Source organism: Balaenoptera borealis, assembly GCF_965194805.1.
Source record: "Balaenoptera borealis genome assembly, chromosome: 9".
NCBI lineage: Eukaryota > Metazoa > Chordata > Mammalia > Artiodactyla > Balaenopteridae > Balaenoptera > Balaenoptera borealis.
The window spans coordinates 55,649,093-55,673,113 of NC_138873.1; positions in this window are offsets into that span (position 1 = coordinate 55,649,093).

Here is a 24,021-nt window from a genome sequence, read left to right on the forward strand (position 1 = left end):
AATTTGATCTGTCACCTCCCTTTTTCTCCTAAATAGCCATTATTTTTGTCCTGTTTGCCCTTCACTTTCTTGAGTAAAATCCAATCCTCACCGTTCTGAACAGGGGCAGAAACTGCTGACGATCTTTTCAACATTAATCTCACTCATATTAATGATAACATCACATCCTTTTCAATTGTTCTTGACTCTCCTGCCTTTCTCTCTGAAAACATATAAATGACCCCAGAGCGTAAACCTACAGCCTGAACCTGAATTGGCAGTGAGCATCTCTGGATTTTAAGTTCATTATTCTTTCTGGAAACACTGTCTGTACCTTTTTAGGATGACATTTGGGCAAACTATTATTCATGGTTAATTGCTATTAGAAAAAAAGAAATGTCTTTTTTTTTTTTTCTGCTTAAGGATATTGATAGCAGTCGGCACACATTTATTAGTAAAAAACTATTTCCTATTTCAGAGACACTGAATGGTGCACTGAATTAAAGTATATTTAGAGTCTTTATAAAAATTATTTTTAAAGCCTTCGTTAAGTGGTATTCTGTTCGTAAACAACTTATTAAATTACCTTTCTATTGTACTAATTTTTATACACTTCAAAGGTTTTCAAACTGTATTTGTTCTCTTACAGTTATTATTTTCAAAAGTTCTGCTTAGCTGAATTTTACATAACAATGCCAACTTAACTAATCTATTCAGTGAAATAGCCAACAGAAATCCATTTTAAAAGTCTCATATTGATACCACTTTACTACAAATTGATAAGCAGCTTTTCTTTTACCTCTTAGTCCTTTATAAACCACAAAAATGTTGCTTAGTAAATATATTAAAGATGTATTAATTAGCAATAATTGATTTTTATGAAAATGTAATATTAAAATTTTTACAAAATATCACATTAATTGTAATTAATTTGTGTTCTGAAAAAAATGTCCATGTCTTTGGAAATACAAGCTATCTTAATTAGAGCGTAACCAGTACTTTTCGCTAAATGATTCATTTATTCATAAATATGTATTGATCTTCTACATTAAGGGTGAATAAGATATAGGTTTAATCTTACATTCTCTGAAAACATACCTCTGAATGTCAGTCATTCCCAGCATCTTAATTAGTAAAGTAACTGTCGTACCTTGGGTAAGTTACTTAAAACGGGTGTTTAGTTTCCTCATCAGTAATGGGGATAAAAATAATAGCTTCTTCATTGTATTGCTGGACTAAATGGCCTAGAATAATTCCTAACACATAACTTTTTTTATTATTGTTATTACATTCACCTATAATAGAACGCTAAAAAGTTAGAAAAGGTTCTTAATGTCACAGAGTTTACAGTTTATTTCAGGACACATAAAAAACTAATTCAAACATTAAATTAGTAAATATGAGGGGTATAGAGAAGAAAAAGAATAGGGAGTTGTAAGGAAAAAATATTATAATGAATAGGAACCTGGATAAGTTGCAGGCTTCCCCTGAATGGAACACACTTTTTCAGAAGTAAAATATGTCACACAATTGACTCAACTCTTAAGTTGTATACCATAAAAGAAGACTGGGGAAGGAGCTTTGGAAGCAGAGAAATATTATTTCCAACTATTGGAATCTGGGATGGTTTTATGAAGACGTTAGCAACTGAACTGGATTTTATAGGATTGTCAGGTTTTAGATTTTCTATGTGAGTTGAGAAAAAGGAACTCCAGGCAGAGAGAGCAGAGTGAAGCAAAGGCATATATAACATAACAATATATAAATAAAATCTCATATAATGAGCCTGTCTTCAATTTATTTAATTCCAAATATAAGAACTAATTTCTCTACTAAATGATCTTCATTTCCCATGTGAAATAAGTCCCAGTAGGTCCAAGGAAATGAGGTAAAACTGTCTAGCAGAACAAGATATTACATATTTTTTAGATTACTGTGAATGTGTGACTTTAGAGTTCTTCAATGTTATGCTCAGTAGAAATTGTTCTCACCTTCCTAAATTTACCTCTAAGCATTCTTCTTGTTACAGTAGTATTCACAGTATGGTCTGAGGACCAATATTGATCTGAAAACTGCTGTCAGCCTGCAGCAAGTATAGAAGTTGAAAGTGAGCATGTTAAAAATTATATACAATTTGATGGAGAAATTTTAGGTAAAAAATATTTGACATATTTCGTGCCCTTTTAATTTAACTTTTATAATAATTCACTTATTGTTTGCTACAGATTAGAAATTAAGACCAAACAAAATGAACAAAAAATCCCCTTTATCTTCACCCCTCAGAATTTGAAAACACATTAGTAAATTGTTTTAGAAAGTCTTCATGGTACAGTAGAGGAACTGGTTATCTTTGCAGTTGTTATTTACGCCAACAGACTGAGCTAACTCTTGGCTGAAATGGTCAGCTGGAGACGGTGCTGAAAACATAAAATGGAATCCTAGGAGAATCATGGTCACTAGATGCCATGTTAGAGATTAATTCTAAAGTCAGTTTAATACAGAAAGCAGTAAAATACCATACAATACACAACATGCTTAAGTAAAATTCGAGTAACGTATATTAAGTTTATTTGATATATTCTACGTATGTATAGATTCCTCTGTTTTGAATTAGCTTCTTATGGAGAATAATAATTATCAGAAAGATACAAAAATTAGTTCCTGACCAGCTCTGGGTAAGTTGTGGACTTGCAAGGCTGAGGACAGATCCTGAATCCATCCCAGCTGTACTAAATATAAAGATGACTCTGTGTACTTTCCAAAGTCCTTCCAGCTGTTAGAGACTAGAATTTTCTTTTAGACTATAGTTTGAGGATAAAATTAACCAATCCTCTTCTATTGGGAGTTTATAATTATGCTCTAATTTGCCTGTGAATGTTCAGGAGACACGGAGAAGAACCCTTAAACTGCTTGCCCAAAATAATTTGGATGCCAGAATCTGACTCTTAGAAACTGGTGAGCTACAGCTAGCCTCACTCTTCTGTGGCCTTTGAAGTGAAGCAGGAGATCCACTGGAAGATTCCTGAGAAAGTCTGAACTGGGAAACCAGAAATCACAATAGTTTTGAGATATCAATGATTAATCCCCTATATTGGTGATCTCCGAGTAAAAGCTTTACAGATACAACAGAGCTGTTCCAGAAAATGCATATATCTCATGTTAAGATTCAGCAATTGGCTTCTCAATAACAAATGGTCAACCAGCTTAAATGAAACTTGAAATACTATTATCTTCAGAAATGACTCTTTAAGGTAACATTCTTGAGACCCATGCATCAGATCGTATTGCACTAGAGTATATTCTGTACCTTGATTAAACAAATATGATTGTATAGTTTACAGTGATTGGTGTAATAATGATAAAGGTGCAATTGTAAGCATTATTTAAAAAGAGGAACATGTCTTCTTTGAGCCTGCATATTCAGCTAGAACCCTTTCAGACCCTTGGGCAAATCGGGAAGTGACACTGCCTGTGGCGTAGGACACAGATTCTGCCTAGGATGTGCTTAAGAATCAAGGATGACTTTCCCAAGGGAGCTGATATGTTTTACCTGGAAGGCATAGAGAGGAAACTGACCATGAAAAGCTTCAGAAAGGAAGGGGAGAAGATAGTGTATTTGTCTCTCAGGAGCAGACAGTTAGAAAGGAGGAATATTAGTAAATATGTTGGTAGAGAAAGAACCGTAGCACTCATCATTAGAACTCCTGAATTAGAATCTTAATCTAATTTCCTGTAATTTATAGTAGTTTATGTGAATTAATTTTGTTACACGTTAATTAAACCTTCAGTAATCTGAAAATTTTAGTAAACTTGTTATTTTTCTTACAGTTTATTGAAAATGAAGGAATAGTTCTGTTGGGTATAAACATTTTCCATATAAGGGAAGCAGAGAAAGACATTTATGAGAGGTAATATTAAATTGAGTTTAATAAGGATAATATTTTTTATGAACCAGTTAATTAATGGTAAATTCTTTTTCTGTTCAGTCTATCATATATTGCTTGACTCTATGGAGAAGAGTTCTTGTCTGAAGTACAAATCCTTTGATTGAAAATAATCTATTTAACCTGAGCTAAGATAGACAAATAAGGGAATTTGTTGGAAAGCCAGAGTATCTTGTCTTCCAGAGAAGCAGAAGTGAAAGAGATTAGATATTAAGCGAAGTCCAAATATAGAGTTTCCCCCAGAGTTTCACTTTCTGCTCAAAGTCTTTCCTTATTTATTTGATACCCAAATTGTGAACTCCTCTGTCAAGGAGAAGATTAGCTTCCCTCAAAGTGTGTGCCAGATACTTTGGAAATATTAATGGAGCTCTAAGGTTTCATCACCAACCAATCTGTGCATTCCTGCCATCATGCTTTGGCACTCTTGCTCCAGCTTCTCCGTACAGAAGGAGAGCTGCTCCTGCTTGTATCCTATGCAGTTTTTTGGATTGCATGCATGACAGCTTTGCTTGTGCTCAGGGTTTATAAGACCTCTTAGGAATCATTTCTCAGCATCAATAATTATGCAGAATTTTATGTTTCTCAAGAAAATTTTACCTTCATTGTTTGGCTCTCATCTTGAAATCAAATAAGCTCAAAAGAAGTCCGAGCAAATCAGAAGCCATCTCATTCCTTTAATTCTTTCCTAATTTTCTAGACCCTGTACCCTCCTCTTATCAAACTCCAGCATCATCTGCCATTTATAAAACAAGATCCTGTGGTAAACCCTTTACAAGCAGGCACTAGAAGAGAAGTCAGGTGCGGTAAAAGCTCATAAGGTGCAGATCCTTGCTTAACCAACTAAAATGCTGTGTTAGGATGTGAAAAAAAATTGTATGGAAGCCTCTTGCAATATTCATTTTTACATGATAAGCACAACGGATTTCTTTGTTTTTCAGTTTAGGTGATGCTATGCATTAGCTGTGTGTCTCCTCTCCTAGATAGGAGTGCGCTTGCTCTCAGCCAGTGTCACTTGCTTCTCAAACTCAAGTTGGCATAGCGATCAGTAGCGCTAAGTCCTGACTTCACTGACACTCAGGATGGGGCTGACGGTTGCCTCAGAGTGCCTTGTTTGTATGTGTCTGTCAGTGATAGAATATGCTCTGCAGATTTATTCTGATCAAGGACATAGATAACAGGGTATATTTGATCATTGATTTTCCTTTTTTCTCTGGCTGGTTCTTAAATTGTTTGACTGTGAAGATGTAGAATTCTGACCCCTAGGAATTTGGAGACATAATACACAGATAAGAACTTGGACTTCTTGTGAATGTTTATCAAGGCCTCTGACTGACTACCCTAATCATTCTGTAGCCCACTTCAAATAAGAAAGGGAAGGATTTTTATAAAAATGACTAACTTAATGTCTTGAGCTGTGCTCAGTAAGGTTCAAACAGAAAAATACTATTATTTATTCCTACTCACTCTTTAAAACTGCTCTGTGAATGACTCTTTTCTCTTCCCTTGAATAAAATGTTAGGCAGGTATCATAACTTTTCTCATCATTCTTGGATAATAAAAAGTCCTCCAAACATTTTCAGCCCAAGAATACTCTTATTGCCCAGGGTAATTATCAAAATGCAAAACATGTTATTTACCAGTCACATCTTCTTTATCCCTCTCCCTAATTTACTCTAGGAAGGCTGCAATGGGGTAAGTGATTGATTACAAGAGACTTCTGCTCTACTTTTCCATCATGTGTTTGTATTGCTTCTCCCCTAGCTTACTGTGGTTTCTGACCTCTCTAGGGTTGGTGTGAAGAGGAGAGAAGAATAAAAGAAAGGACGTATGGCCACTTATATGGCCACTGCAGCCATGTTTAGGTGTCACTGCTTGGCAGATATTTAAAGTTCAGTCTTTTGCAGAACAATGCATTTTATGTTTTCTTAGCAACTTCCCCAAGGAATATTCAAGAGAAATGCTTGTGGTATGGGCTGGGCGGTTCTGAGTGGTACAACTTCCAAGATAGAACACAGCAATGTTCTTCTTCTTCTTTTTTTTTTTTTTTAAGGAATTCCTTTATTTTTATTATTTATTTATTTATTTATTTATTTTTGGGTGTGTTGGGTCTTCGTTTCTGTGCGAGGGCTTTCTTTAGTTGCGGCGAGCGGGGGCCACTCTTCATCGCGGTGCGCGGGCCTCTCACCATCACGGCCTCTCCTGTTGCGGAGCACAAGCTCTAGACGGGAAGGCTCAGTAGTTGTGGCGCACGGGCTTAGATGCTCCGTGGCATGTGGGATCTTCCCAGACCAGGGCTCGAACCTGTGTCCCCTGCACCAGCAGGCAGACTCTCAACCACTGCACCACCAGGGAAGCCCAGCAATGTTATTCTTGTTTGTACTTTACTATGTGATGTCTGCCTCACAAAGACTCTCTCTGTTGAAGCCTTATACCCTCCCCAGGTCGGGTTCTGGGGTGAAGTCTTGCATGAGATGACTTTCAGTGTAGGTTCTCGCCCTTGTCAGTGGAGGAAGAGCAGTTTGCTCCCAATGCATCTCTTTCTCCTGAATTGGTTGTCTCAGGCAAATGATCCCTGTTTCCCAGGCTTGAGTCAGACTGTAATCATTTGTAGCTTCAGACTCGGAGGGACACATACCAAGCTCTCTAAGTGGTGCTTTTAACAGCTTTTATTAAACCTGAGGAAGAAAGCAATTGTTTTTTATGTTGATAGGGCAGAGGGAAAGCATTAGTGAGTCTACATATTTTTAGAGGAAGCATACATTATTTAACCATAAGCCACAAATGTTTCGGCTCTTTAGATAGATCACGGGCTGAGGGTGGCTAAGTCAGTTTTAGGCAGCTCCTTTTACAAGTCCTGTGTCAGTGGTCTAGCAGGTCGAGCGGCCTCGTTAAGGGAATGTGAGGTCAACTTGGCATCCGCTGTATTCTGCTCAACCTTTGCGTTTTCAGCTGAAACTGATCAAGGTCTCATTTTAACAAGCAGTCATATATCATCACTATACATAGGGAGCAAATATGGAAAAGAATTTAATAGTATCAGTGGGAGGAAATAAAAAATGAGACTTTAGATAATGCAATGAAAAAGGCAACTACAGGAAAGAGACCATAGGAAGATGGCCTAAGTAACAAAACAAAAATCTTTAGCATAAAGGGTAAAGTACAGTTGGTTATGTCAAACTCATTGTTATTAATTATTTACAAAGTATAGGAGAGAGTAGGAATAAAATTATTCAATTTTAATATTTTAATATTTCAATTATATTTTTAATGTTTTGAAATCCTAAAGCAAAGCTGAAATATAATTTACAACATTCTTTAAAAAGTTAAAGATGATTATGATATAAATGAAGATTTCTTCAAAAAAATAAAGAGACTAGCATGTTTTAAAGAGAAATTGACAAAGCATTTTTGATGTCTCTTAATGCCTAAATGCAGTTGGATGTGACTTCAGTCTGATTAAAGTGGAGCATAAAGAAGTATGACGTGGTGGTTTCCTAACTTGCGACTTGCAATATTCTTGAAAAATTGTTTTGGTAAACATGTTATTTTCAGTGACTGAAATATTATGAACCATTATTATCAACATGTTTATTAGCACCTTTCATCAACTGACTAAGATTTGAACACAATTTTTAAAAATGAAAGTATCTACATTATAGGTAATTTTTGGTTGTCTGAATACAAATATCAAGGCTTATTTGGATCAGCAATCTGCTACAATAAGTGGAGAGCAGAGGAGAAACTATATTGATAAATAAGAAGTAATGATATAGCTTCATGTTGAAAGATTAAGCAAATGGAAATATCCCATTGCCATGTGTTTATTTTTTGATATCAGTAAGTCTAATCATGTTCTTTAATTGAAAATCCAGACTAATTTTCACCAATTCTTTAAATTTTCCTATGTGCTTAGAGTCAATGGTAATCAATCTCAAGGGGTGATGATCACCGAAATGCACGGCTCAAGCAAGACAGCTATTCCAACAACTGAAATTTGCAGCAAACAGAAGCTATTATACAATTTAAAGCACGTCACACTGGTATTACTTTGTTTTGGAAATTGTGGGTGAGATTTTTGTGAAAAATGCAATTGAAGCCAAGGGCAGATGTTTTTAAAAGTGCATAGTCTACTTAAGTAATCTGGATATTAAAGTATCAAAATGTCAAATACTATAAAATATAATTATTGGAAAATTACTATGGAAAAACTTTGAGGAATGGCAAAAAAAAAAAAATACAGAAGACAGTTGACATTCAAATAGCCACTATTTTCATAATTGAAGAAGGTGGATGCTGTAAAGTTATAAGCATAATATAAATTTTGAAAATTCAAATGAAGAGTTATAAGTAGAAAGGTCGTAAACACCCAGAAATACAAGCTGGATTTGGAGGTGGGGAGTAGAAGCCAATATGGGCACTCTAGAAAATGCCCAGTCAGTCTAAACTCATTTTTTTTTTTCCTGTAAGGTTACTACTCTTATAGATGTGGAAATTACTGCAGGCAATTTTTATCTATATTTTACTAAGCCATTTGCCACAGGCCTATACAATATTCTTGAAGACAAGTTGAAAAAAGATAATTTAGAATTTCTGTATTTTCAGAAGTGGCTGGCGTATTGTGTTTATCAATTTCTAGATAGCTGGAGAGGTGACTAATGGTGTTATTTGGGAATTGCAGTGTATTTGTCCTGTTGTTTTAATCTTAACAATTCATACAAATGCATGGATTGCACATAAACAAAAGTTCAAAGAATTGAATTTGTTGAAAAAGTGAGAAATACCAATTTTTGGACTATTTTGAACAATGGTCAGACACAACTAGAATCAACTTAATGATTTCCCTTGTATTAGAAAGCAATAATCAAAATCGAAATGCAGATGAGGAATCTCAAAACTGTAGATGATTTTTCTTTAATTTTGACCTGAAATTCCGAAGTTGATAAAGTAGATGTTGCAATACATAAAATGAAAGTCAGAGCCACGCATAGATTATTTTAGAGTCCATTTTAAAATGTACTTTTAACAAATCTCTTTTGAGTATACATAGTTTATAATGTTCTGCACTCTATTTTAGGATAAGACATAAGTTATAGGGAACTCAAAAGATTTTAAATGAAGAATTAAGTTATTAAAAACAATTTAAATTATTTTTAAAAAGATAATAAAGGTCTTTTATACTTGTAGATTTCTCTTACAACATTCAAAATACTTAAAGGAGAATAAATAAAAGTAAGAATACGTGGATCATTCTGATATTTAAAGGAGACTATGAAAAGAAAAACATAATTATTCTTGTGGGTTGAAAATATTATCAGAAATGCTAAGGTGCTGATACTACAATATTCATTTAACCAATATATGTTCTCTTTCTTTTATCATAATGAAGATATCTAACTACCTGCAGGGGATGTTATAAAGATTAATTACTTCATTTTTGCAAGAGTTCATAAAGTTTAATAATCTTAAACAAAAGGACAAATGAAACATTGAGGTAGGAGCTATTAAACATTGTTACAAACCCAGCATTTCACTTGCAACATCTATTAATGTACAGTCAGAAAACGTGTTAAAATTTTATTAAAAGTTTAAAGACACTACTGTATATGTCTGTATGTAAAAGGTTTATGAAGGTTTTAATTAAACCTTGACAAATTCCGCTTTTTTAACATTTACTTTCCTTCTTATTCCTAACAATGTACTCTCCATTTTTTCTGGCTCTGTGGCCCTTTTTCATTCTCTCTCCTTCATTGGTTTCTCCTTAAAAGATGGTATTTCTCATTGTTCTAGCATTTTTAGTTTATCTTAGGATGTACGCATTCTTTAGGATATATCAGCTATCATCCTCATTTGACTGACTTCAAAAATCTATATTATTAGGCCTTAAATATCTTTTTCATTCAGATACAAAATCTCAAATAAGTTAAGAGTTCCACACAGATTTACTCTGTGGGTGCCTCAAAATCAACATATTCCAAATAAAACTCCTTATTTTACTTCTAGAACTTACCTTTACTAAGGACTAAATCCATATATTCATTAGAGCACAAGGTCTGGAGCCATCATACTTGGGGTTGTATTATTCATTCTTCAGTGACTAGCTGTGTGATATTTGCAAGTGACTTATCTTCTCTGGGCTTCACTTCCCAATTCAATAAGTTACTTAAAACCACAACAAAAATCCTTTATTTCTATATTACTTATTAGCCAAGACAATGACAATCTCCAACATGTCTCATGCTATTATCATGTTATTATATCTGGAATTCTCTTCCTACTCTTAATTCTGCTGGTAAACCGTGGTTATCCTTTAAACCAAGGAATCAATTAACTTTGTAAAGCTTTTCTTTACCTTCTATCCTCCACCTCTGTCAGACCAAATTTAATACTTCTTGTATTACTGCTACTTAAAAAATATGTACATATATATGTATGTGTGTGTATGTGTATATATATATATATATATTAATGCACAATTTATTCACCTACTTACTACTACATTTGATGATATGCTCTAGGAAGACATGGGCCAAAACTTACTTATCATTGAATGTGTAGAATAGTGTCTTAGTACAAGTGTTTAGGAAATATTTGTTAAATTTCCGTAATATTTAAACTCTCCACAGTGCTATTTGTGACTTCTCATAATACCACTTTAACAGATCATTCCAGTTTTATTTTCCATTACCTCCTCTTAACTGAGAAAAAAGAAGACAAAACAATAAGAAACAGTCTATTTGTTGTTTCTATGCTACATTTTTAGCATATTAACAAAAATTGTTACATGAGATACATAAATTGTTGCTCCTATATTGGAACATTTGTCACAATCTGCCTGAGCTGGAGTTGTTAATTTGGAGTAGACAGATAGATAACAAATTGAGGCTTCAGAAGGACTAAAGATGTTTCATTCTTTGGCTGAAAAATGTTAGTTGAATTAATCTAGTATAAACTAATAAAAATGGCTTTTTGTCTGAGGTTTATAGCATTCCATTTCCTATAAATAAGCATTCAAAGCTAAGGGCAATTCCACGTTAGAAGTGTGTGTGTGTGTGTGAGTGTGCGTGCACACGTGTACGCGCAAGTCCGTGCAAGCTTCCCCTATCGGAAACATAGGCAGGCATTGAAATTGAGTTAGTTTACTGAATGATAAATGATATGCTCAACAGAAGACATATTTTTGAGGTACAGGTGCTTCCTCTATATTCAAAGGGAGCCCTGGTATAACCTTGGTGAGATCTGAACTTCGCATATACAACTATAGAGTGTATTTTCTTCAGTGTGCTCAACTCTAAACGCGTGGTGATGTTTCCTTTACAGGCTTGTTTGAGTCATTAAATTGAATCATGCATGAAATATAATTGGCAAAGTTGAATTAAAATACTGAGCCTGAAGAGACAACCAGGTTTATTATCTTAGTTTCTTCCTCCCATCTACTAGCCTCTCAGTATATATGATTCAAGATTGTGCTTCAGAAATATTGCAAATAAGTCAATTTTTCAGCAAATATAACTGAATGGGTACTTTGTTCTAGGCCAAGAGATATCTCTGAGAAAATAGCTGTGAGCAGGAAAAAGTTCCTGTTGCAATGGATGCACATGTCAACTGGAGGAAATAGCAATTGAACACATAAACACAGAAAATTCTATAATTACACTTTGAAAAATGTTATAAAGGAATAGACAGAGTGTTACGAGACTCGGTAACAAGAGGCTTTGATACCTAATGAGAAGTGATATTTACAATGATGAATGTCATGGAGGAATTGATATTTAGGCTGTAACTGGAAAATTATTAAGAGTTGGCCATGTGAAGTGGGTGATATACTCCAAGCAGGAAAATCAGCATGTTTATGAACTTTTTGCAGTGCCACATAGAATAGCTACAGAATTAAGTACAGTTCATCCCTATTCTATTGTTATATTTTAATGTACATAATAGGACCAGTTCTCTACTATTTATGGAAGTGGTAAACATACAAAATAAGTAACAGCCCAGTACATGAAGGCCCTAGGATTTCTTTTCAATGTTCATATGATTTGCTAGAGTTCAGATAGGAGAATCTAAGAAACTTACTTGAGTAGCTAGATATGATAGAAAGTTCCTGGTAAGAAATTGTCAGTAGAATAGAATATTTGACTCATGTTGATTCGAAATCTAGTGAATCACTTAACATATCTATATTAACAAGAATTCACTCATATAAGTTTTTCTGGACTGGGAATCAGTTTCTCAAACTGATTTACTCATAACAACTTGCATATACCTATGAAAGCAATGATAACAATTGTGAAGTTGCAGATTCTGCCCTGATTGGCATAGATCTGTGCTTATTTTTCTACCCCAAGACATCTCAAAATGTAATTCACTAAGGTAACGAACGAGTACATATTGTGGGGAGGAATGTGGGGAGGATATGTAAAGAAAGAAGTTTTGAATCAGACATTTCTGGTTGAAATCACATCTTCATTTCTATGTATCATGGCAAATTATTTAATTCCTGTGTGTTTCTTTTCCCTTTTATTTAAAATGCAGCTGATAATATCTCTGGTGGCTCCTACAACTAATACTGTAATGTCCTTTGACAAATTAGTTGTTGTGAATATTAGGACCCATTCTCTTGGTGATCATAGTGCTTCTGGGGTCCTGAAGTACTGAAGACAACATGGAGGGGCAGAATTTTCTATTTTACTAGTTAAAATGTGTTCTGTGTGGTCTGGAATCAGTTCAGTGCCAATAATAACACAACTAAAATAATTCACAAATCTATTATAAGCCAAAATTTTCCATTTCTTGTCCTAAATTTTTCTACCTCTAATATAAAATCATAATTACCAGTATTCATTCTCTGATTGGGTAAGAGAAAGCTGAAATGGGCAATATGTTTACCTATATCTTTTCCCTTTGTCCTGGCAGGTATTCTCTTATAGTATCCTCCTAAAAATAAAAACAAAAACAAAACAATAATGTCCTTGATATTTGTCATATTTGTTATTTAAAACTTACAGAACTCTTATAAAACTTAAGAATCAAGAATAGTTTAGATATCTTCATTTATTTTATTCCCCATGTCCAGTATTAATAAGTGATTAAGCCAAGACCCCAAATTATTTAGATTCTGTAGATTAACCAAGGGAAAGTGAAAACCAGTGGTTGTTATCACTGAATCGTCTCAATAAATAAAGAAATGCAATGAGAAGTATAAAATTACTTATTGTGGAATGGGATGGAACTGAAGCATGGCCTAAATCCTGAAGACCTATGACTTCCAATCCAAGAATTTAAATTAGAAGTGCAGATTACTTTTTCAGTTCAAATGAAACAATTCTAATACAAGTAACCTGAGCATTTGGACTTAGTTTTCTCATCTGCAACATGTGATTTACCATGTATATCTATATATCTATATACCCATATATCTACATTGATATTTATATCTGTATCTATATCTATACCTGTATCATCTCTGTATACCTACTAGGGTTTGTGAGTGTGTGTGTGTGTGTGTGTGTGTGTGTGTGTGTGAAGACCCAGAAATAGAATAATGGATATAAACATATATACTAGAACACAATGAAGCTTTTCTCTTTGTTATTTTCAGCTTTTCTTTATTAAAATGTCCTGAAATATAAATATATTTTCTGGCATTTGTTCAGTTGTCATCTTGAAGTTCAACTGCCTTGCAGTTCTACTACCTTTCTTTTTTTTTTTTTTTTTAATTATTTTATTTATTTATTTTTGGCTGTGTTGGGTCTTCGTTGCTGCGCACGGGCTTTCTCTAGTTGCGGGGAGCGGGGGCTACTCTTCGTTGCGGTGCGCTGGCTTCTCGTTGCAGTGGTTTCTCTTGTTGCGGAGCACGGGCTCTAGGCACGCAGGCTTCAGTAGTTGCGGTGTGCGGGCTCAGTAGTTGTGGCTCGCGGGCTTAGTTGCTCCGTGGCATGTGGGATCTTCTCAGACCAGGGCTTGAACCCTGTGTCCCCCGCATTTGCAGGCGGATTCTTAACCACTGCGCCACCAGGGAAGCCCTACTACCTTTCTTTATTTTAGGTCATTCATAATTGAGCTAATACACAGGTAATATTATCAAATCAGACTCATTTGGATCAGAGATTTCACCCAATATCAGGCCTTAATAATTACTGTCAAGTATAAGAGAAATCAAAATGCTCAAAGCAGAGAGTTCTGGGACATCAGGGGTAACTCCTCAGAGCCTGTCTTTCTGCATTGGATTTGCACTTCTATTCCAGAATAATAGATGTAACCCATAGGTAAGGCTCATACTATCATCTCCCGCTGTAGGAACATTTCCATTTTGAACCATCTCCATTTTTAACCACAGAATCATACAGACTTCCAGGGAACACGTACTTCATAGGTCCTGAGTACTGTTTACTACAGGGGATTCTTAGGGATATATCTTGTTAAGGGCAATTCGGAGATAAAGTCTCTTCCTCCTAGAAAATAGCATTGGTCTGTTTTCCCAGAGGTCCAGTTGACAAAAAGATTATACTAAGTTATCTGCTTATCTTGGGGGCTTCATTCCTATAAAAGTAGTGACTGAATCCCAGACCAGAAGCTTTAACTTCTTCCTGCCTGGAGTTAATATCATTTTTTCATTCTTCTATTTTTTATTTTCCTCTGAATTTTGTGTAAATTTACCATGACTGTTACGCAGCTCAATGTTTCAGTTTATCACAGTGCTATATCTGCTTCTGGTATAAGTTAACTATTGCTATTTTCATTTTCTCTTCAATTTTTTTAGGTATCTTTCTCTTCATTTCCGTTAATGAATCATCTTTTTTTCCCCCCATTTTCTTGAAAAGAGTCTCATATAGTCTATATTAAATTTCCTAGAACTTATAAGACAGGAATCATTCTTCCTTTTTTTCTAGCCTTCTCTTTCTTGAATACATCTTCTCCCAAGCAAATATGTTGTTGTCTTCCATATTGAATCATTGCCTTTTAATTTTTTTCAGAATTTTTACACAGGTTCCATAATATTTTATTTTCTTGTTAATCATATTTTAAATTTTATTTCTTTCACATTATATGATCCAAATAGTTTTAAAAGGCAAATAGTGCTAGGTATAAGAAAATTCACTAGTATCTCTCTTTCTGTGCCCAGTTCTATCTAAAAAGATAAAAACTTGTCACTGATTTTGATACTTATCTTCCAATTTTAAAATTATATATTTGTTTATCTAAACATATTTTTGCTGATTATTTTTCGTTTTATACTTACTTTTATTTAAATATTCTTCCATGTATCATTATTTCTGTTTATTAATTCAATTATTATGTCTGATATATCTCTTTTAGGGAGACCTTTGTTTTTTATTAATTAATTTATTTTATTTATTTTTGGCTGTGTTGGGTCTTCGTTTCTGTGCGAGGGCTTTCTCTAGTTGCGGCAAGCGGGGGCCACTCTTCATCGCGGTGCGCGGGCCTCTCACTATCGTGGCCTCTCTTGTTGCGGAGCACAGGCTCCAGACGCGCAGGCTCAGCAGTTGTGGCTCACGGGCCTAATTGCTCCGCAGCATGTGGGATCTTCCCAGACCAGGGCTCGAACCCGTGTCCCCTGCATTAGCAGGCAGATTCTTAACCACTGAACCTCCAAGGAAGCCCAAGGGAGACCTTTCTTAAATAGATTGCATAGCCTGAATATCTAAACGCATGCCTATCATATTTTCTACCTGAATTTAAAAGCTTTTATGTGTCTTTTGAGCTCGAAGTGAATTTTCTTCTGCTTCTCAAGTTTTAGTACCCCATCAACACCTTTACTGTGATGTTCTAAAATGTCTCTGGTTTATGGTAAATAAATGTTTCTAGAGTGGCAGTTACTGAGATTCTGCAGGCTAGCCCTCTTCTTAGGCATCTACTCCGGGAGAATATTTACTAAGCTGGAGTTGCTTATTGAAGTTTCTGACTGTCAGATGAAGCCCAGATGTGCAGGTTCCTTGTCACTGTGCCTTTCCAGTCTTGGTTGTCTGTCACTCTGGGAAAAAGGCATTCTTCACTGACTTCGTCTACCTAGTGGAGGCTAATTCAGTGAGGAGGTTCTTCAACTACATCCATGTTTCTTGTGACTGTAGCTCCACCTTCTAGGATATAAAAAGTGCTAATTGCTTTACCTGCATTATTTTACTTGTTCCACCCAACATATCCATAAGGTGGACACTTTTCTAGTGATTCTATTTTATAGATAAGAAAACTGAGTTTAAAAAGTTAAACTGCCGAATTCACTCTGTTTGTAAGCAGTGGAGCTTGCACTTAAGTCTCAGATTGCCTCATTACAGTGTTCTGAAATAGTGGGTGTTCTCATAGTTTGGTTGTAGGGTTGTATACCTGACTCTGTGTGCTAGGATATGGGGGAGGGGTCAGTTTCTGTGACTTAGATGTTTACTTATCATCCACTCTGACAAAACCTTGCCCTGCAGGTTTTCTGCTTATTGTAGTCACTTTCTTTTTTTTTTTTATTTTTTAAAAATTATTTATTTATTTATTTATGGCTGTGTTGGGTCTTCGTTTCTGTGCGAGGGCTTTCTCTAGTTGTGGCAAGCGGGGGCCACTCTTCATCGTGGTGCGCGGGCCTCTCACTATCGCGGCCTCTCTTGTTGCGGAGCACAGGCTCCGGACGCGCAGGCTCAGCAGTTGTGGCTCACGGGCCTAGTTGCTCCACGGCATGTGGGATCTTCCCAGACCAGGGCTCGAACCCGTGTCCCCTGCATTGGCAGGCAGACTCCCAACCACTGCGCCACCAGGGAAGCCCCTGTAGTCACTTTCTTAATGAAAAAAATCTTCACAACAACACTTGCTGTTGCTGCTTCTTTTCTTACATACCCCAGGCTATATTCACACTTCCAAATGAGGACTCAGAATATGATTTTATTAAGATGCTCTAGCCTTATTTCCCAGACATTCTTTCACTGGAGTGAAAGATGAGAGTTCATCCCTTGTCTCTTCTGATCTGGTCCTCTATGCATTCCAAATAATTAATTAATTTTTCTATTGTATAGATGTGAGTATTCCTAGTTCTCTAGGAACCAAATAATTAATTTTTCTATTATGTAGATGTGAATATTCCTAGTTCTCTATGTTCATGAAAATTTGTTCCTATTTGTATGCATCGTTGATCATTTCATGGATATCTTCCAGTGATAGAAGTAGAAACCAGTTTTCATACCACTCTTTTAATCCATTGACTACCTGATGCTTGTTTCATTAGGAATGGTCGAAATGGGGCAAAAGGGCAGATAGATTTCTCTGATTTTGCCACTTTATTTACCTCTTTTTCTCATAATTTTCAAACACACATACTCTAGTACATCAACGGGTGTACTTTTTTCCTATGATGGTAAATATGACTCCGTGCTTTTGTCACTACTATTCCCCTAATTTTTAATATCTCCTTTAAAGGTTTTTAAATTAGGATGAAATTATCCTAATTCATCCACAGCATCCAGCTTACGTCATATATACTTTATAAAGCCTTCACTAGTTACTCTTATTTACACAGACCTTTTCTTTCTGATAATAATAGCCATTTTAATTTTTTTTCACTCTCTAGGTTTTAATATGAACTTCAAAACAATTTACATTTAATTGTGCTTTAATTATTTTGTGTTTGTTAGTTGGGTCTCTCTATATTATATGGTCACTAAGAAGGAACCATACCTCTCACAGTTTGTCTCCATCTGACATGGTCTAGTCCAGTAGTCTTCCTCCCTGACTGCCCATTAGAATCATCTTTTGGGGAGGAGGAGGGCTTGGGAGTGCAGAGTTAAAATCATCTATACCTGGGCTCCACCCAAGATCTGTTAAATTAAAATCAGGCATAGAAATTGTGTTTCACTCCCAACTGATTCTAATGTGTAGCCAAGTTTAAGAACCCCTGCCCTAGGATTATGTTGGGAATTTGACAGTGTTTAGTACACATGTGATTAAGCATCTGTTAAAGAACATCAGAGAACATCCAGGGAAGTTTCCAAGGAAGTTTCCAAGGAAGAAAGTTTTAGAATTCAGCACGGATAAATGAGGCATAAATTGTGAATTGTAAAGGGTAGCTGATTGAAGCAGAAGTAATGATTCAGAGATAATTGATAGAAGAGGTGTAATAATGGAGACATTCAGTTTTTTCAAGTAAAAGAACTAAAATTGAATCGGATTTTGTAAGCATATGTGCGGGTACCAAACGATAGATGCAAAAGATAATTCAGACTCTTTCAATTCGGACTCATCTGAAAGGAAAAGGGAAGTAGAGCAAGTTGAAGAGTAAAAGATTGAAGTGGCAGAGTACAGAAAAAGGTCTTTGATAATGGTTGTATGAAAATAATAAAATAAATTGAAAGTTGTAAAATGGAGAATCTAAGCTAGCTGCAGGCACCTTCCCCTCCTCAGAAGATGAAGGGTTCAGGGTGTTGGAGGGAGTTAAATGGAGCTTAAATAATTGTAGCTGAAGGAACAATTCTATCCTGATCTTACCGTCTCTGATGAGTTGACAGGTGCAACTATTGGTAAGCAATAAGATAAAGAATTTAAAAAGCACCCTTGCCCAAGTGTATGAGGAAATCAAGAAGTAGACTTGCTCTGGCTTCAGGCATTTAGGGTACCAGGCTACAAGTGAAAGATTAATTTGAGATCCCACCAGAAAGAAGCAACAGGACTTTTTATGTCCTCCTGTATTGTTCAGGTCTAGTTCAGGGCTGCTCACACATGGAGAAAAATAGAAGTTCATGTGTGTTTAAAGTTACTGTGCTTTCTGGCATGCAAGTCAAGGCACAGCGTATGTGAAGGGGCTGCGATACAGCTAAAGGCAAACTTGAATAAGAAAAATCCTTGGGAAACAATATGGATGAATGAGTAATACATTATCATTTCCCTCAACACAGACGATTTTGTTTCACAATCCCGGCTCATTTGTAGATCTGTAGATGAGCAAGTGTGATTCAATGTGTTTAGTGATACTCTGAGTTTGTACAGATAAGAAAAGAAGGGTTAAGCTATCAGAGATTGATAAAAATGTGTGATAATACATGCTGCTATAAAGTACATCTGAATAAATATTTATATGTGTTCATTTGCCACCCATACAAACCTTAAGAAATTTTAGGTAAAGTTTTAAACTCACATTACAGCCATTGAGAAAACTATCATTCTCCTTTTATATGTGAAGACCCTTGAGTACATTGACTTCAGGAAAACAGGTGACCGAAGGCTGCTTAAAAGAATCTTATAACCATCTCTAGTTTTTAGACCATTTTTGTGCCATAAAATAGAGCTATGAATTAGTAAATTCCTATAGTTTTCCCAAGCACCCTTTTTTGAAACATCTTAATAAAAACTGAAATATGAGTTGCCTAGTCCTCTGGTAACTTAGTCATTATTCTTTTGCTTCAGTGACACAGTAGTTGCCAAGTTTTAAAACTCTGATAGAGAAAAAGCTAATATAGATATTAAAAGCTAATAACACACGTACACATATATACTTGCTTTTTACTTTTACTGTTACTGGACAGCAATCCATTTTTGGAAGAATAAAAAGATTTTTTTCCCCCGTCAATGTAATCTGTTCTCTATATTCATTTTCTACATTCTGCAACACACTGATTGTCTCCACAATATAGCCTTAACTAAAGAACAAACCTTAGGGAAGGAAAAAGGCATTAAAAATATCTACACATCTGCTTTCAGCCCCTCCATTATTACCAAGAATGTTCTAAATCACCTTGTGTCTGATGACATTAAATCAGGGAGAACAGGCAAAGGAGGCTCCGTGTCAGCACACTGATAATGCAGCCACTGTACTGTCTTGTCGGTTTATACTCTGTCACTTCCCATTTAAAGGGCACTAAATAGAGCAATTTTTATCTAGGACAAGTTTGTAAAAGTAATTCCACTTTTCGTTTTCTTGTCTGCAACAGCAATTAGTTTATAATAACAACTGCAATATCATAAGTGTCTGACTTTTTTTTTTTTTTTTGGTTGAATTGACTTCATTGTTTTTTCTAACATCATTTTAAGCCTTTTAGAAAATACAGTAAAAAACTGGGATGACTCAAAAAATCTCTCAACCTAAGGTTTATAGACTTTAGATTCCCAATACAGTTTAAATGTACTGGATATATTTTTATTTCTTAAGCTTTGGAGAGTTTACTAATGTTTTCTGAAACGTTTATGTTTTCAGACTTCAAAAGTAATGCATGTTTGCTGTAGAGAATTTAGACAATACAGAAAATATACAGAAAAAAAATAGAGTACCCCAAAGCCAAGCATCCCCAAATAATCACTGCTAATTGTTTCAAGTATATCTTTCCATTACTCTGTGTGTGTTTGCATGCATCTCTGTGTGTGTGTGTGTGAATAATGGTCCAGCCAGGAGAGAGAGAACACAGTAATCTGAACAGGGCAGGCTTCCTATAAAGACTAATTAATTATTTACAGGAGAGTAGCTACTAAGAGGGAATAAAAGAGAACTCTGAAGAAGAGCCTAGAGCTGAGGGAGAGTAAAGAAGAAAGGCATAAACTTGAAAGTGGGCCCCCTTTTCTAATGATGGGATTCAGACTCCATTGGAAAAGGCAGGGCTGCAGTCTACTAGATGGTGAAGAAGTTTGTTGGGTTACCCCGGAATGGAGCTGGTCTCCAGATGATGGACCAAGACTAGGGTACTACTGGATGCTGAGCACCATTGAATGGCCTCTGGATTTCTGGCTACTGAGTCTCATAGGAGAAAACTGAGAAAAACACACTGGAATCAGCAAGAGAAACTCCTTTCATCCTGCAGTGTCCCTCCAGCACCTCTACCGACAATGGAAAGATATTTATAACACCAGTTCCACTTTGACGAGTAGGGCAATGATGGGTAGCTCTGGAGCTGAGAGACAATAAATTGTGATAACTGACATAGTACGTAACCTTGTCTTTGTTAAAGTATTATACTACATATTCTTTCCTAAAATTTGCCTTTTCTCACTTACCAATTTATATCAAAATATTTTCTATCTTTCTTTTATGACAAAATTTTAAAGCCTACATAGAATTTCATAACAAGAATGTTCTGTGGAAATTTTGTGCATGCTGTGTCTGTAACATAGACAGGGCATGCCTTAGTAGTTCATTTAAGTCATCTCTGTGGAGAAACACTGTCTTGTTTTCCTTTTTCTTTGTTGCTTTGGCAATTTCAATTGGTCCCGTCTGATGGCCTTTTTGCCATTGCTAATCAAGATTGTCCTCATATTTGCCCTTGCACTTCTGGGAAAGGAATTCATTCACTAAAAATTCTTAATTCTGAGGAAAATAAATGCTAGTGGGAGATGTTTTCTTGTATTTTAGATCACAAAGTCACAAACATCTTTACAGCACTCTATTTCCATACCTAACAGAAATTACAGTTGACCCTTGAACAGCATGGGTTGGAACTGTGTGGGTCCACTTATACACAGATTTGCTTCAATAAATACCACTATAGTACTACACTATACATGGTTGATTGAATCTGTGGATTTGGAACCATGGATACTGAGGGCTGACTGTAAAGTTATACATGGAGTTTTCACTGCATGGGGGTCAGCGCCCCTAACCCCTGCCTTGTTCAAGGGTCAACTGTATAACCTTCCTATGATAATAGGATCTTATACCGTGCACATTAGTTCAGATAGGAATTGTTGAAAGCTTGAACTGGAAATATTCCAAGGGGGTACTCACTTTCCAGTAGACCTCTACTGAGGTCTTTGGCTTGTGACTTGTTACTACAAGGTATGTAAAAAAACTAGTGTGTGTGTGTGTGTGTATATCTTAAAATCGTGTATAATATGTATGTATTGAAAAGGAAATAAATATACTGAATGAGTTTGTCACTTTCTAAGAACTCATTAATAACACATGAGAAGTATCTTCAAGGTATCAAGTTAAACGTAAAATTCTTTCACATGATGTACAGGATTTATATTGAATTAATTTAAGCATTGTGAAAGAAGTTAAATGGTAGCCATGATAAATATACTTTTGACAATTTCAATGAAGCAATCTTATACATAAGGATCAGTTTCAAAAGAAGCAAAAACATAGATGATCTGGCTTAATTAGTAGAGGGTTACATGGCTATCTGTATCTAATATCATTAAATAAGAATTAATATTAAAGTGGCGGGGGTAGTGGTGGTGTGATGAATTGGGAGATTGGGATTGATGTATATACACTAATATGTATAAAATGGATAACTAATAAGAACCTGCTGTATAAAAAAATAAATAAAAATCAAAAAAAGAATTAATATTAAAATTATGATCACACATAAGACAAGTTTATAAATGTCAGTTTATGACAAATTTTATGATTAAATATAAAGGAAAAACAATACTAAAGAGTATGAATAGAAGAAAAATTATGGTGCCTATTACAACCATTATCATTTAATTAAACATGAAAGGCATATAAAGAGAGTTTGTGATTGTATAGACAGGTTTACTATACAAACAAAGATGTATAAATTTATCCATTTTTCCTTCTTTCATCAAGAAGGACTCCTGAATTTTCAAGATTTTGGAAAATTTCGCTCAATTCCTCCAAATCTATGATTGATGGAATTTCACTTCTTTTCTCCAACAGGACCACACTGATCCAATTTACCATCATCTTTCCTCAGAGTTTAGCAGTAGCTTTCTAATGAATTTCCTTGCAATAACTCTAACTTCCCTCCCACATATCACCAGCACATCAGTTTGAAGGACAGCAACAGAGCTAAATGAATCATAATCCTACCACACAATGCAGTGATTGTGCTCCTAAGTATTTATTCAAATGATTTGAAAAGCATGTCCTCACCAAAACCTATACATGAAAGTTTGTAGCTCCTTTATCATCATCAAAAACTGGAAGCACCCAAGATGTCCTTTAAAAGACGAATGAAAAAATAAATTGTGGTATATCCATACATTGGAATATTATTATTCAGTGATAAAGATAAATGGCTATCAAGACACACAAAGACATGGATGAAACTTAAATGCATATTGCTAAGTAAAAGAAGTCAATCTGAAAGAGCTACAGATTGTATAATTCTAGTTATATGAAATGTAGGAAAGGCAAAATTGTAGAGAGAGTAAAAAGATCAGTAGTCATCAGGAGTTTTCAGGAAGAGGAGTGTTAAACAGATTGAGCACAATGGGTATTCTAGGGTGGCAAAAATATTTTGTATAATGATGTAATGGTGGATATATGACAATATTAATTTGTGAAAACCATAGAACTCTACAGAAGAAAGATTGAACCTTAATGTATGCAAATTAAAAAAATAATTTGGAGGTCAAGGAATCCCAGGATGGGATGCAGAGTGTGATAAAATGATCTAAATGTACTAAAAATGTATAAAATTGCCTCACTGAGGGGATGGGAGAAAATGATGCTGACCTAAGTAACTTTGGAAATGAGAGGAGTATGTAAGGATTAGGGCAAAAGAAACTGTACATAAGTTCTGTACTGTAGTTCATAAAGTTGTTTCCCATGGGAATGTGGGTTAACATTATAAATACTGCTCGAAATTCATACTGCAATTGAAAAATTAAGTAAATGTATGACAGATGGTAGAAGCCAGGTTTTTCACTGTTGAAATAAGACATTACAAAAAAGCATAGGGAGAGCTTAGAATGATCCATGTGGTAATGGATTAGAGTTGGAGACATCACCATGAACTCAGGATTAGCTTAATGTAAATGCACATGGCTACATATAGAAATATTTATAGTTGTGTATATATACAAGGGTTGGTATATATTTGCTTGCTCTGTCAGCTAAGAGGGCTTAGAAACAACAACATTCCAGTAACAATGAGTGCATTTAGCACACAGATTTTGGTTACTAATACCATTCTGCAATAACATCTCTCTTTGGAGAGATGGGTGATTCTAGTACTGCGGCTGTGAATATATCAATACATTATAAGCCTGGTGCATCTTTGAGTGCTAGAAAGTAAGGAAGTGTGAGAGGAAGGGAGGGGGGAGGAAGGAAGGAAGGAAGGGACAGAGGGAGGGAAAGGAAAGAAGGAAAGAAAAAGAAAACACAATGATGGGGGTACGTCAAAGGAAGGGACAAAAGAAGCTAACTAAA